The sequence below is a fragment of the Mus caroli genome, unplaced genomic scaffold, assembly GCF_978045245.1.
Source record: "Mus caroli unplaced genomic scaffold, Mus_caroli_1 scaffold_12, whole genome shotgun sequence".
Lineage (NCBI taxonomy): Eukaryota > Metazoa > Chordata > Mammalia > Rodentia > Muridae > Mus > Mus caroli.
The window spans coordinates 5,012,544-5,026,015 of NW_028227267.1; positions in this window are offsets into that span (position 1 = coordinate 5,012,544).

Sequence of the window (13,472 nt, forward strand, 5' to 3'; positions counted from 1 at the left end):
GTTAGAAAAAAGGCAAGAAGATAGCATGGGAGCCTCCCACTCTGTGGTGACCGCCTTACAGTCGGTCCTGAGGCAGCGTGGCTTGAAAATCTCCACCAAGACATTAGAAGGCTTTGTAAAAGAGATGGACCGCATAGCACTGTGGTTTGCGTGCTCAGGGTCCTTAACTATCCCCTCTTGGGAGAAACTCAGGGGAGATTTAGTTAGGGAGCAGGAGAAAACTTAAAGCAGGAACCATGCCACTGTGGAAGCTCATTAGATCATGTTTAAAGGATGAGAAATGTCAACAAGTAGTTAAGGCAGGGCAGAAAATTCTGTACGAAGTTCAAGAAAGCCTATCAGAGGTAGAGCGGGGAGAGAGAGTAGGAGCAAAGAGGAAACATGGTGCACCAAATAAGCATACAGGCCTTTCCACGGGTCTCGAACCTGAGGAAAAGATTATGTCGGGGAAGAATACCCGGGGAGAGATAAGAAGAAAGGAGGAGAAAAAAAAAAAAGAAAAAAGAAAAAAGCTCAATCAGCGGAGGTCCCTAAAAGAGGGAGCCTATACCCGCCGCTAGATGAGTTTAAGGAGCTAGCTCTTAGCACCTCAGAATCAGATGAAGAACTTGAGGAAACAGACTCGGAGGACGAAAAAGCTTGTTATGAGAGAGAAAAGTACCAGCCAGATAAAATTTGAGCTAATCAGTCAAGAAAAAAGCCAAAAGCGGCTGGCGAAGGCCAGCTTGCTGCTCAGCCTCAAGGTCATAGTGCACCCCTGCCCTATGCGGAGCCCCTGCCCTGTGTAGTGTGTCAGCCCTGCGCAAAGAGGCAGTGCACAGACTCGTTCATTCCAAGAGAAGAACAAAGGAAGATGCAAGAGGCATTTCCAGTCTTTGAAGGAGCCGAGGGTGAGCGTGTTCACGCTCAGGTAGAGTATACACAGATTAAGGAGCTTGCCGAGTCTGTCCGTAACTATGGAGTCAGTGCCAGTTTCACTGTAGCACAAGTCGAAAGGCTTGTGGCCTTGGCAATGACTCCCGGGGACTGGACAACGGTGATAAAAGCTGTGGCTCCAAATATGGGAATGTATCTTGAATGGAAAGCGCTGTGGCAAGATTTCTGCCAGACGCAAGCAAGGTCTAATGCTACCGTGGAGTAAAAAAGGAGAAAACAGAAAAACAAAAGATAATATAAAATATAAAGATACAAAAGATAATATAAAATATAAAGATACAAAAGATAATATAAAATATAAAGATACAAAAGATAATATAAAATATAAAGATACAAAAGATAATATAAAATATAAAGAAACAAAAGATAATATAAAATATAAAGATACAAAAGATAATATAAAATATAAAGATACAAAAGATAATATAAATTATAAAGATACAAAGGATAATATATATTAAGTCAATTTACCCTCCTCTCGAGGACTTTGACTAAAGAGACAGCCTTCATTAAAGGCTTAAAGATAGCTCTCAAGGTCACTGTGCCTCCTCTCTCATTCACTGGCAGTATTCCCAGAAGAGGGAGATAAGGAAGTAGAGTCTGAACATGAGAGAGAGAAAATACGTTTTAGAAAAGCAGTTATCCCCTGTTTGGGATCTTTTAGCAAAAAAGAGAAAAATGACACCAAGTTATATTCTCTGTCTGTCTATTGTCTATTTTTGGTGCACCAAATTGTCCATGTGTCTGTCGATTCATATTTGTTTTTGTTTGGATGATTGAATGATTGTTCTGTGTTTCATGTTGAAAAATAAAACTTTATATGCTGGCTGTCCATCCTTTAACTTGTTTATAAGTTAGCTGCACTGTGGCTGGGAGCCAAGTACAGCTGAGGGGGCCTTGCTGAGGGCCGATTGCAAATGGAGCTCTTAAAGGGGTAGGCAGCCTTTAGCTTGTAACAGAAAGTTAGCTTAAAATTGGGAACTCAAGGTTGGAGTCTTTCTAAACAACATAAACAAACACAAGAAAACAAGTCTTTAAGGATACTTCAACATAGAGATAATCTTTGAGCCAAGACTCTGGCAGAGTGTTCAGATTGAAAAAAGTTTGCATTTGGGTTGTGTGGCATTTCTTAGAGCCTTATTACAGACCTAGCCAGATGTTGTTCTAAATAAAATTTAAATTCAAAAGTTTATAAAAGGTCAATTAGGCTGTGAAATTTATCAATACATTGCGATTTGACTTGCCTACTCTCTATAAAGTTATAGTGTACAGAGTTTGCTTACATGTATAAGTGTCTTTTCCTTGTTCCAAATAGCCATTAATTTGGAATATTGATGTTTGATCTATTACATACCATTATATAAAGTAAAATTGATAATCATTATCCCAAGATAAGTTAAAAATTTATAAATTCAGCCGGGCGTGGTGGCGCACGCCTTTAATCCCAGCACTCGGGAGGCAGAGGCAGGCGGATTTCTGAGTTCGAGGCCAGCCTGGTCTACAAAGTGAGTGCCAGGACAGCCAGGGCTACACAGAGAAACCCTGTCTCAAAAAACCTAAAAAAAAATAAATAAATTTATAAATTCATGCATGCATGCATCCCATTTACTGTGTTTAAAAAATAGCCTTTATATGAGAAAAAGGTATATGTAAATTGAATCACATGCTTATCCTGTTTCAGCACAAATAATTAAATTGTGTGCTGAAGATGGTGTTTAAAAATGTTGAACAAACAAACTTTAAGTTGTATATTAATAGTTAATATTATATCTCAGAGCTTACAATTGCTTATGCAACTTATAAGAAAAAAATACTGTTTCTTTAAGAAAATTGTTTTTGGGCAGTTAAGAAATTGTCCTAAGTTGCCTGGAGAAGACCCCCAGGATTTGCTTTTGTGTTATAGAGGTTTACATAAAGCTTTAATTAATAAAGATTACAGATAGCTCGTGAAAAGATACAAACTCAGGATTCTTATGTTTATTTTAGTTTTAAAAGATAGTTATTTGCAGAGACAACTTAAAGACTTTCTCTAATATCTGATTAATAAATAAATTATACACAAGTGACTATAATGACTTTTCAAGCATTCTAGTTACAATCTCTCTTCAAGAGAAACAATTGAAAGGTAATTGGTCACTGTTCATGTTATATTAAAATTGACTAACAGCTCAGTATCTAAAATTTTGATGAAAATACAAGATTGTATTTTGATGCGTGAGCACCCTTTTTATATTCAACCTATTAGAGCACATACATCATTACCTGGCTCCTATTCAAGAGAAAAATTCCTAAGCTGAAGTTAGCCACTGGCAAGAAAGACTAAACAGATAAGTCCTAGCTGTTAATTTTGTAAATCTAAATAGTATATATGACTGGGCTGAATAGCCACCCTAGAAACAAATGTTCTGTTCTTGTTAGTCAAAAACATTCATGACTTACACCTGGCATCAAGGCAACCGACTCCCACAGGCTATGTCCTGGAGAGGACACGGAATGTATATGAAGGCCTCTATCTCAAACTGGTCATTAAGTAACTAAGGAAATTAAAACTTCTTTAAAAAACAAAAACAAAAGGGGGGGGATAAAGGCTATGACGCCAAAGATGGCTCTATCCCTTATAATATTTACTCTTAATTTCTTAAAATTGGATAATGCTGGGAGATCACCAGCTGAAAGGCACAGACAATGACCTCAATCGCTCAATGAAATGGTCAAGTGGAAGAATGTCCTTGATAATAAATGATATGGCCCGGATCCTATCTTAATAAGATCCAGTGGAGCTATATGTGTTTTTCCACAGGAGGAAGATAATCCCTCTTGGATTCCGAAGCGCCTCACTCGAAGAATCCAGCTCTTGGACAATGAGTCACAAGAACAAGATCTCAAGACATCGATGGATCATACTCCTCATGCTGGAGATTCTGGTTCCTAGTATATCTGGAGAATTAAGATGGGGAATTATGTCAACTTTCCCTCTTCCTATGCCAGTAATGCATAATACACAAATATTTCCACTCTTTTTTACTACAGATGAAGAACTGGGACTTGCTTATTTGCCTTTAGATGAACAGATTCAGGCTTTGCAAGAAAATAGAACTTTCTTCATACAGGGAAGCCTGTGCTTTGTACTAATTTCTTCATTGCAAGATAAGAGTCAATGCATATCCTTGTATAATCAATCAGCAGTCTGGTTAAAAAGGGCCTCTTTTGGTGGAGCAGCTTTTGACATGAAGGCTGATGCCATAGTTATAAGAGGATGGTGGCCCAGCCGAAAAGGTGGAAGTTCTGGAAATAAGCCGCCTTCACAACCAAGAATGGCACCCTTTTGCAAGGAAGGGTCCATGGAAGATGTAATGTTCCCTTGGACAGGTTGCCAAGCTAAAAAATATACTTGGGCAGTAGAGAAATATTTTTCCTTTTCACCATATATTAGTAGAGAGTTTAATGATACTTTTGCTGGATATGATTTTAGTAGTGTGGACCCCCTCCGACCTAATAGTAACCCTTTTGATCAGTGGTTGCTTTGTGGGGTTAATGGAAGCTGTACTGATCTTGCCCCCATGGCTATGATTGGAGGAGGTTCTAGTGAGAAAGGAGAAATGACCTTTGATTGGAGAAGTACCCCGCGCCAGAATGAAAAACAAGGTTCAAATTTTAAATGGACTACATCCAATCTTAAATATAAAAAACAAAAAGAGGTAAATTTTACTGCCACCCCAGTATGTGTATGGGCCCCGTTTTTATGGGTAGTAAGTAAAACAAGCTTGAATCAGAATCAGGTAGAGATAGATTGCTCACAAGAAAAATGTTCTTATGCCCTATGCTGGGATGCCAATAAATATCCCTTTGCTTTGGTTACCCGCATGCCTAGATTTGTCCCTGTTCCTGTAGATGCCCCTAATAGCTTGAGTTTGTTTCGAGAGAAAAGAAGTTTTGGTATTTCTGCTATTATAGTTGGATTGGTGGCCACAGCAGCGGTTGCAGCCTCTGTCACAGCCTCGGCACTTGCTCTATCTACTAGTATTCAAACAACACAAACTATTAATGAGCTTTCTATGACGTCACAACGGCTTTAGATAAACAAGCCACAGCCAACTCACAAATACAAGGAGGGTTGTTGCTGATAAATCAGCACACCGACTTAGTCCAAGAGCAGGTGGATATTCTTTGGCAGTTGGCTCAATTGGGTTGTGAATACAAGATGCCTGGTCTTTGTGTTACTTCTGTTCAGTTTGAAAATCTTACAAGAGCAGCAAATCTATCAAAAACTTTGTCTCATTATATGTTACAGAATTGGACCATGGAATTTGAGCAAATGCTTCGAGAGTTGAGAGTTGCTATTCTACAAGTGAATTCTACGCGTCTGGACCCTTCGCTGACGAAGGGCTTCTCCACCTGGATTTCCTCTGCATTTTCCTACTTTAAGGAGTGGGTGGGGGTAGGCTTGTTTACTGTGATCCTATGCGGTGGAGCGTTGCTTTTGCTCTGGATGGTCTGTAAACTTAAAGCTCAAACAAAAAGGGACAGGATGGCAATAACCCAAGCACTTGCAGCACTAGAACATGGTGCCTCCCCTGGTATATGGTTATCTATGCTTAAGCAATAGGTCGCTGGCCGCTCAGCTCTTGCACCCCATGAGGCTAGTCTCATTGCATGGGATAGAGTGAGTGTGCTTCAGCAGCCCAGGAGAGTTGCACGGCTAAGCACTGCAGTAGAAAGGCTCCATGGCATAAAATGAGGCTATTCTAGGGAGACATGTCATCTCGTATGAAGGTTGAGTGTCCAAGTGTCCTTCCCCCAGGAAAAAATGACACGGGAGCAGACCAAGACCCCTCTGGGTGATGAGCCTGGGAGGAGGTTTTGTGTAATGCCCCTATTTTTGCACACTGGGGATTTGACCTCTATCTCCACTCTCAATATATGGGTGGCCTATTGCTCTTAAATAAAAGAAAAGGAGGAGATGTGAGGAGCCACCCTTGCAATCGCCATTACAAGATGGCGCTGATATCCGGTGTTCTAACTAGTAAACAAGTAGTCTGCACATGTGCTGGGGTATTTTTCCATGCCTTGTGCCCTGCCTGTCCCGTGGCGTCAACTGGGCTGATAATGAGCAACCAGTCAGGGTGAAACAGGTCTCCAACAGCTCTTTGTGGGTTATAAAAGGACTGAGTTTCCTGTATTCGAGGTCTTCCTGATAAGTAAGCAATAAAGCTTTGCCGTAGAAGGATCTGGATGTCTGAGTATGTTTTGCTGGCAAAACGTTACAAGGACACTTTCTAACTCTGTGAAGAATTGAGTTGGAATTTTGATGGGGATTGCATTGAATCTATAGATTGCTTTGGGCAAGATAGCCATTTTGACTGTATTAATCCTGCCAATCCATGAGGTTGAGAGATCCTTCCATTTTCTGAGATCTTCTTCAATTTATTTCTTCAGAGATTTGAAGTTGTTATCATACAGAACTCTCTCACTTCCTTAGTTAGAGTCACACCAAGGTATTTTATATTATTTGTGACTATTGCGAAGGGTGTTGATTCCCTAATTTCTTTCTCAGCCTGTTTATCCTTTTTGTAGATAAAGGCCACTGATTTATTTGATTTGATTTTATATCCAGCTCCAACAGTGAAATTGTTTATTAGGTTTAGGGGTTCTCTGGTGGAATTTTTGGAGTAGCTTATGTATACTATCATATCATCTGCAAATAGTGATATTTTGACTTCTTCCTTTTCAATTTGTATCCCTTTGATCTCCTGTTGTTGTTAATTCTTCTGTCTAATTGCTGTACCTAGCAAAATATAGGTATATACATATACATACATATATATATATATATACATATATATATATATAATTTGTATATATGGGAGAAAGGGGAACTTTTTATGATATAAACAGGCTAAACTAATCCATGTTCATCAAACCATGTTCATCAAACTTTGTCCTACAAAGAATATTGGCAGAAATACTTGAAACTGATGTGAGAATCAATCACAAACTAGAGAGTAAAAAGTAAATATGAAGGTATAATTACAAAAATATGAAATAGGCATATATATATATGTATTATATATATATATATATATATATATATATATATATATATATAGCCAAATTAAAAAGCACAACCCTCAATTATTTGACAACAATTAACACACCTTTTTCAATGATAATTTTCGTGGCTTCAATTCTCTAATCAAAAGATAAAAGTTAGTTAAATACATTAAGAAAAACAGATTAAAAGCCTTTTATGACATGTAAGAAAATCATGTTTTAAACAAATAGGCACTACAGTCAAGTAAAAGGATAGGAAAATTATTCTTACTAAATTGGATTAGGAGACAAGCAAGTAGCACTATCCTGCTATATAACAAAACAGACTCCAAAGTAAAACTAATCAGAAGAGATGTAAGAGGATCATTAATTCCAATGAGAGCAGCAAAGAAACAAGAAGATATTATAATCTCTAATATGTATGAACCTAACTCTGGTCGCAACCAATATCATAAAAGTGTATTAGACGTTAAGATAAGGATTAACTCTTGTGACAATTGCATTGAATATATACTTTGGTGAGACAAACACTTTCTTACTATTGATTCTTCAAATCTATCAATATGGCAAGTCTTTTCTCCATGTAGTGTCTTCCTCAATTTCTGCTACCCTATCAATACTGGAACCTCAATGTGACTCCACCAAATATCCTGTTGTTTTCCTGTGTCATGGAGATTCAGTAGTTTTGGATCTGAAGGATAGACCCCTTCACATAGACCAGAAGTTCATCTATGGAGTGTATGTTAGGGTGGACAAAATGTATACTCCAGACTTATATTTTTTTAAACATTCTTTAATAAATGTAGTTAAATGCTTTAACCTCCTTCTAGCACACTACCTACCAGAGGTAGAAGAAAGGGAGTGTTAATGGGGCAAAGGAGGATGTAGACCTGTTTAGAAATAGTTTTTGGTAGTTCTGGTAAGTGCAAGCCCCAGGTAACCTTGGGCATGAACTCAGAGGATGGTCCCACAGTTCCCAGACGACTCTCCACGTCACAGGCACCCTAGCACACGCAGGATCTTAGGATCACTGAGGAGAGTAGGCCTCCAGAGTGGGCTCTGACCCCACAACTCATGTGAGAGTGCCATCTTGTGTCCCAGGTCTCTAAGAGACCAGTCTGAACAGGAGAGTGCATGGGCCACAGAAACAACAGACCTTCTTAGACAGGGTCTCTTTGGGCCTTCATCTTCAGCCAGCAGACAGAGATGAGCTCCAGATGTCTGTGTACCTTCCTTGCAAGAGGAGTGCTTGCCTGCAGAGGGTGCTCTGACCACTGGTTTTCAGGAGAGAGAGTTTAACTCCCAGGAGTGCTGACAGAGGCTAAGAAAATCACAGGAAAAATAAAAATCAGCCAGAGACAGCTAGAACATCTAACAGCAGAGATTACCATATGGTGAAAGGAAAACTTAAGAATCTTACTAACAGAAACCAAGACCATTCAGTATCATCACAACTCAGTACTCTCACTACAGCAAGTCCTGGATACACCCAACACTCCGGAAAAGGAATATTCTGATTTAAAATAATACGCATGATTCTGGTAGAGGATTTTAAGAAGGGCATAAATAACTCACTTAAAGAAATACAGAACACGAGTGATCCGCCCTGCAGGGAGCGCCATCTTGGCTCCGGAACTCCGCCAAACTTAGTCTGCACAGGTGAGAGTGAGGACCACAGATGCAGACAGCTTCTGGGACAGGCGGGAGCCACAGAGCCACTGAGGCAGCACTCTTTTGGGGCCGCAGACATCCAGCACCCTCCCAGCCGGAGGACAGTAGTCTGCCCTGCAGGGAGCGCCATCTTGGCTCCAGGACCCCGCCGAACTTAACCTGCACAGGTGAGAGTGAGGACCACAGAGGCAGAGAGCTTCTGGGACAGGTGGGAGCCGCAGAGCTGCTGAGGCAGCACCCTTTTGGGGCCGCAGACATCCGGCACCCTCCCAGCCTGAGGACAGAGGTCCACCCTGCAGGGAGCGCCATCTTGGCTCCGGGACTCCACCGAACTTAGTCTGCACAGGTGAGAGTGAGGACCACAGAGGCAGACAGCTTCTGGGACAGGCGGGAGCCACAGAGCCGCTGAGGCAGCACCCTTTTGGGGCCGCAGACATCCAGCACCCTCCCAGCTGGAGAACAGAGGTCCGCCCCGCAGGGAGCGCCATCTTGGCTCTGGGACTCCACCGAACTTAGTCTGCACAGGTGAGAGTGAGGACCACAGAGGCAGACAGCTTCTGGGACAGGCGGGAGCCACAGAGCCACTGAGGCAGCACCCTTTTGGGGCTGCAGACATCCGGCACCCTCCCAGCTGGAAGACAGTGGTCTGCCCTGCACAGGAGCCCTCCTCCTCAGGAGCAGGGAGCACATCTTGGATCCAGGACTACACCGAACTTAGGAACTTAGTCTGCACAGCTGAGAGTGTGCACCACAGAAGCTGACAGCTTCTGTGACCTGCCAAAGCAACACAGCATCTGGGAAAGGTCCTGTTTTCGGCCTTCTTCTTCGGCCAGGAGGAGGTCCAAACGCCAGATATCTGTACACCTTCCCTTTAAGAGGAAAGCTTGTCAGCAGGGAGTGCTCTAACCACTGAAACTCAGAGGAGAGAGCCTGTCTCCCAAATCTACTGACAGACGGTACTCAGAATCACCAGAAGAACAACCTCTGAACAGAGACAACTATAACAACTCCAGAGATTACCAGATGGTGAGAGATAAACGTAAGAATCTTACTAAAAAAAACCAAGACCACTCACCATCATCAGGACCCAGCACTCCCACTTCGCCCAGTCCAGGGCACCCCAACACACCTGAAAAGCTAGACCTGGATTTAAAAGCATATCTCATGATGATGGTAGAGGACATCAAGAAGGACTTTAAAGAACTACGGGAGAACACGGCTAAAGAGTTACAAGTCCTTAAAGAAAAACAGGAAAACACATCCAGTCAGATGATGGAAATGAACAAAACCATACTAGACCTAAAAAGGGAAGTAGACACAATAAAGAAAACCCAAAATGAGGCAACACTGGAGATAGAAATCCTAGGAAAGAAATCTGGAAACATAGATGCGAGCATCAGCAACAGAATACAAGAGATGGAAGAGAGAATCTCAGGTGCAGAAGATTCCATAGAGAACATCCGCACAACAATCAAGGAAAATGGAAAATGCAAAAAGATCCTAACTCAAAACACCCAGGAAATACAGGACACAATGAGAAGACCAAACCTACGGATAATAGGAGTGGATGAGAATGAAGATTTTCAACTCAAAGGACCAGCAAACATCTTCAACAAAATTGTAGAAGAAAACTTCCCAAATCTAAAAAAAGAGATGCCCATGAACATACAAGAAGCCTACAGAACTCCAAATAGGCTGGGCCAGAAAAGAAATACCTCCCGACACATAATAATCAGAACAATAAATGCACTAAATAAAGATAGAATACTAAAAGCAGTAAGAGAAAAAGGCCAAGTAATATATAAAGGCAAGCCTATCAGAATTACACCAGATTTTTCACCAGAGACTATGAAAGCCAGAAGATCCTGGACAGATGTTATACAGACACTAAAAGAACACAAATTCCAGCCCAGGCTACTATACCCAGCCAAACTCTCAATTAACATAGATGGAGAAACCAAAGTATTCCACGACAAAAACAAATTCACACATTATCTCTCCAGGAATCCAGCCCTTCAAAGGATAATAACAGAAAAAAACCAATACAAGGACAGGAACCACGCCCTAGAAACAACAAGAAGGTAATCCCTCAACAAACCGAAAAGAAGACAGCCAAAAGAACAAAATGCCAACTCTAACAACAAAAATAACAAGAAACAACAATTACTTTTCCTTAATATCTCTTAATATCAATGGACTCAACTCCTCGATAAAAAGACATAGACTAACAAACTGACTACACAAGCAAGACCCAACATTTTGCTGCTTACAGGAAACTCATCTCAGAGAAAAAGATAGACACTACCTCAGAATGAAAGGCTGGAAAACAATTTTCCAAGCAAATGGTATGAAGAAACAAGCTGGAGTAGCCATTCTAATATCTGAAAAGATTGACTTCCAACCCAAAGTCATCAAAAAAGACAGGGAGGGGCACTTCATACTCATCAAAGGTAAAATCTTCCAAGAGGAACTATCAATCCTGACTATCTATGCTCCAAATACAAAGGCAGCCTCATTCAATAAAGAAACTTTAGTAAATCTCAAAGCACACATTGCACCTCATACAATAATAGTGGGAGACTTCAACACACCACTTTCACCAATGGACAGGTCATGGAAACAGAAACTAAACAGGGACACAGTGAAACTAACAGAAGTTATGGATCAAATGGATCTGGCAGATATCTACAGAACATTTTACCCTAAAACAAAAGGATATACCTTCTTCTCAGCACCTCATGGTACCTTCTCCAAAATTGACCACGTAATTGGTCACAAAACAGGCCTCAACAAATACAAAAATATTGAAATTGTCCCATGCATCCTATCAGATCACCATGGACTAAGGCTGATCTTCAATAACAAAATAAATAATAGAAAGCCAACATTCACGTGGAAACTGAACAACACTCTTCTCAATGATACCTTGGTCAAGGAAGGAATAAAGAAAGAAATTAAGGACTTTTTAGAGTTCAATGAAAATGAAGCCACAACATACCCAAACTTATGGGACGCAATGAAAGCATTTCTAAGAGGAAAACTCATAGCTCTGAGTGCCTCCAAAAAGAAACTAGAAAGAGCACACATTAGCAGCTTGACAACACACCTAAAAGCACTAGAACAAAAGGAAGCAAATTCACCCAAGAGGAGTAGACGACAGGAAATAATCAAACTCAGGGGCGAAATCAATCAAGTGGAAAAAAGAAGAACTATTCAAAGAATCAACCAATCAAGGAGCTGGTTCTTTGAGAAAATCAACAAGATAGATAAACCCTTAGCCAGACTCACTAGAGGGCACAGGGAAAGCATCCTAATTAAAAAAATCAGAAATGAAAAAGGAGACATAACAACAGATCCTGAAGACATCCAAAACACCATCAGATCCTTCTACCAAAGGCTATACTCAACAAAACTGGAGAACCTGGATGAAATGGAGAAGTTCCTAGACAGATACCAGGTACCAAAGTTGAACCAAGATCAGGTTAATGATCTAAACAGCCCTATATCCCCCAAAGAAATAGAAGCAGTCATTAATAGTCTCCCAACTAAAAAAAGCCCAGGACCAGATGGGTTTAGTGCAGAGTTCTATCAGACCTTCAAAGAAGATCTAATCCCAGTTCTTCACAAACTATTCCACAAAATAGAAACAGAAGGTACTCTACCCAACTCATTCTATGAAGCCACAATTACTCTGATACCTAAACCACAAAAAGACCCAACAAAGATAGAAAACTTCAGACCAATATCCCTTATGAATATTGATGCAAAAATCCTCAATAAAGTTCTTGCTAACCGAATCCAGGAACACATCAAAACAATCATCCATCCTGACCAAGTAGGTTTCATCCCAGGGATGCAGGGATGGTTCAATATACGGAAATCCATCAACGTAATCCAGTATATAAACAAACTCAAAGACAAAAACCACATGGTCATCTCGTTAGATGAGGAAAAACCATTTGACAAGATCCAACACCCATTCATGATAAAAGTCTTGGAAAGATCAGGAATTCAAGGCCCATACCTAAACATGATAAAAGCAATCTACAGCAAACCAGTAGCCAACATCAAAGTAAATGGTGAGAAGCTTGAAGCAATCCCTCTAAAATCAGGGACTAGACAAGGCTGTCCACTTTCTCCATACCTATTCAACATAGTACTTGAAGTCGTAGCCAGAGCAATTCGACAACAATAGGAGATCAAAGTGATACAAATTGGAAAAGATGAAGTCAAAATATCACTTTTTGCAGATGATATGATAGTATATATAAGTGACCCTAAAAATTCCACCAGAGAACTCCTAAACCTGATAAACAGCTTCGGGGAAGTAGCTGGATATAAAATTAACTCAAACAAATCAATGGCCTTTCTCTACACAAAGAATAAACAGGCTGAGAAAGAAATTAGGGAAACAACACCCTTCTCAATAGTCACAAATAATATAAAATATTTTGGCATGACTCTAACTAAGGAAGTGAAAGATCTGTATAATAAAAACTTCAAGTCTCTGAAGAAAGAAATTCTAGAAGATCTCAGAAAATGGAAAGATCTCCCATGCTCATGGATTGGCAGGATCAACATTTTAAAAATGGCTATCTTGCCAAAAGCAATCTACAGATTCAATGCAATCCCCATCAAAATTCCAACTCAATTATTCAACGAATTAGAAAGTGCAATCTGCAAATTCATCTGGAATAACAAAAAACCTAAAATAGCAAAAACTCTTCTCAAGGATAAAAGAACCTCTGGTGGAATCACCATGCCCGACCTAAAGCTTTACTACAGAGCAATTGTGATAAAAACTGCGTGGTACT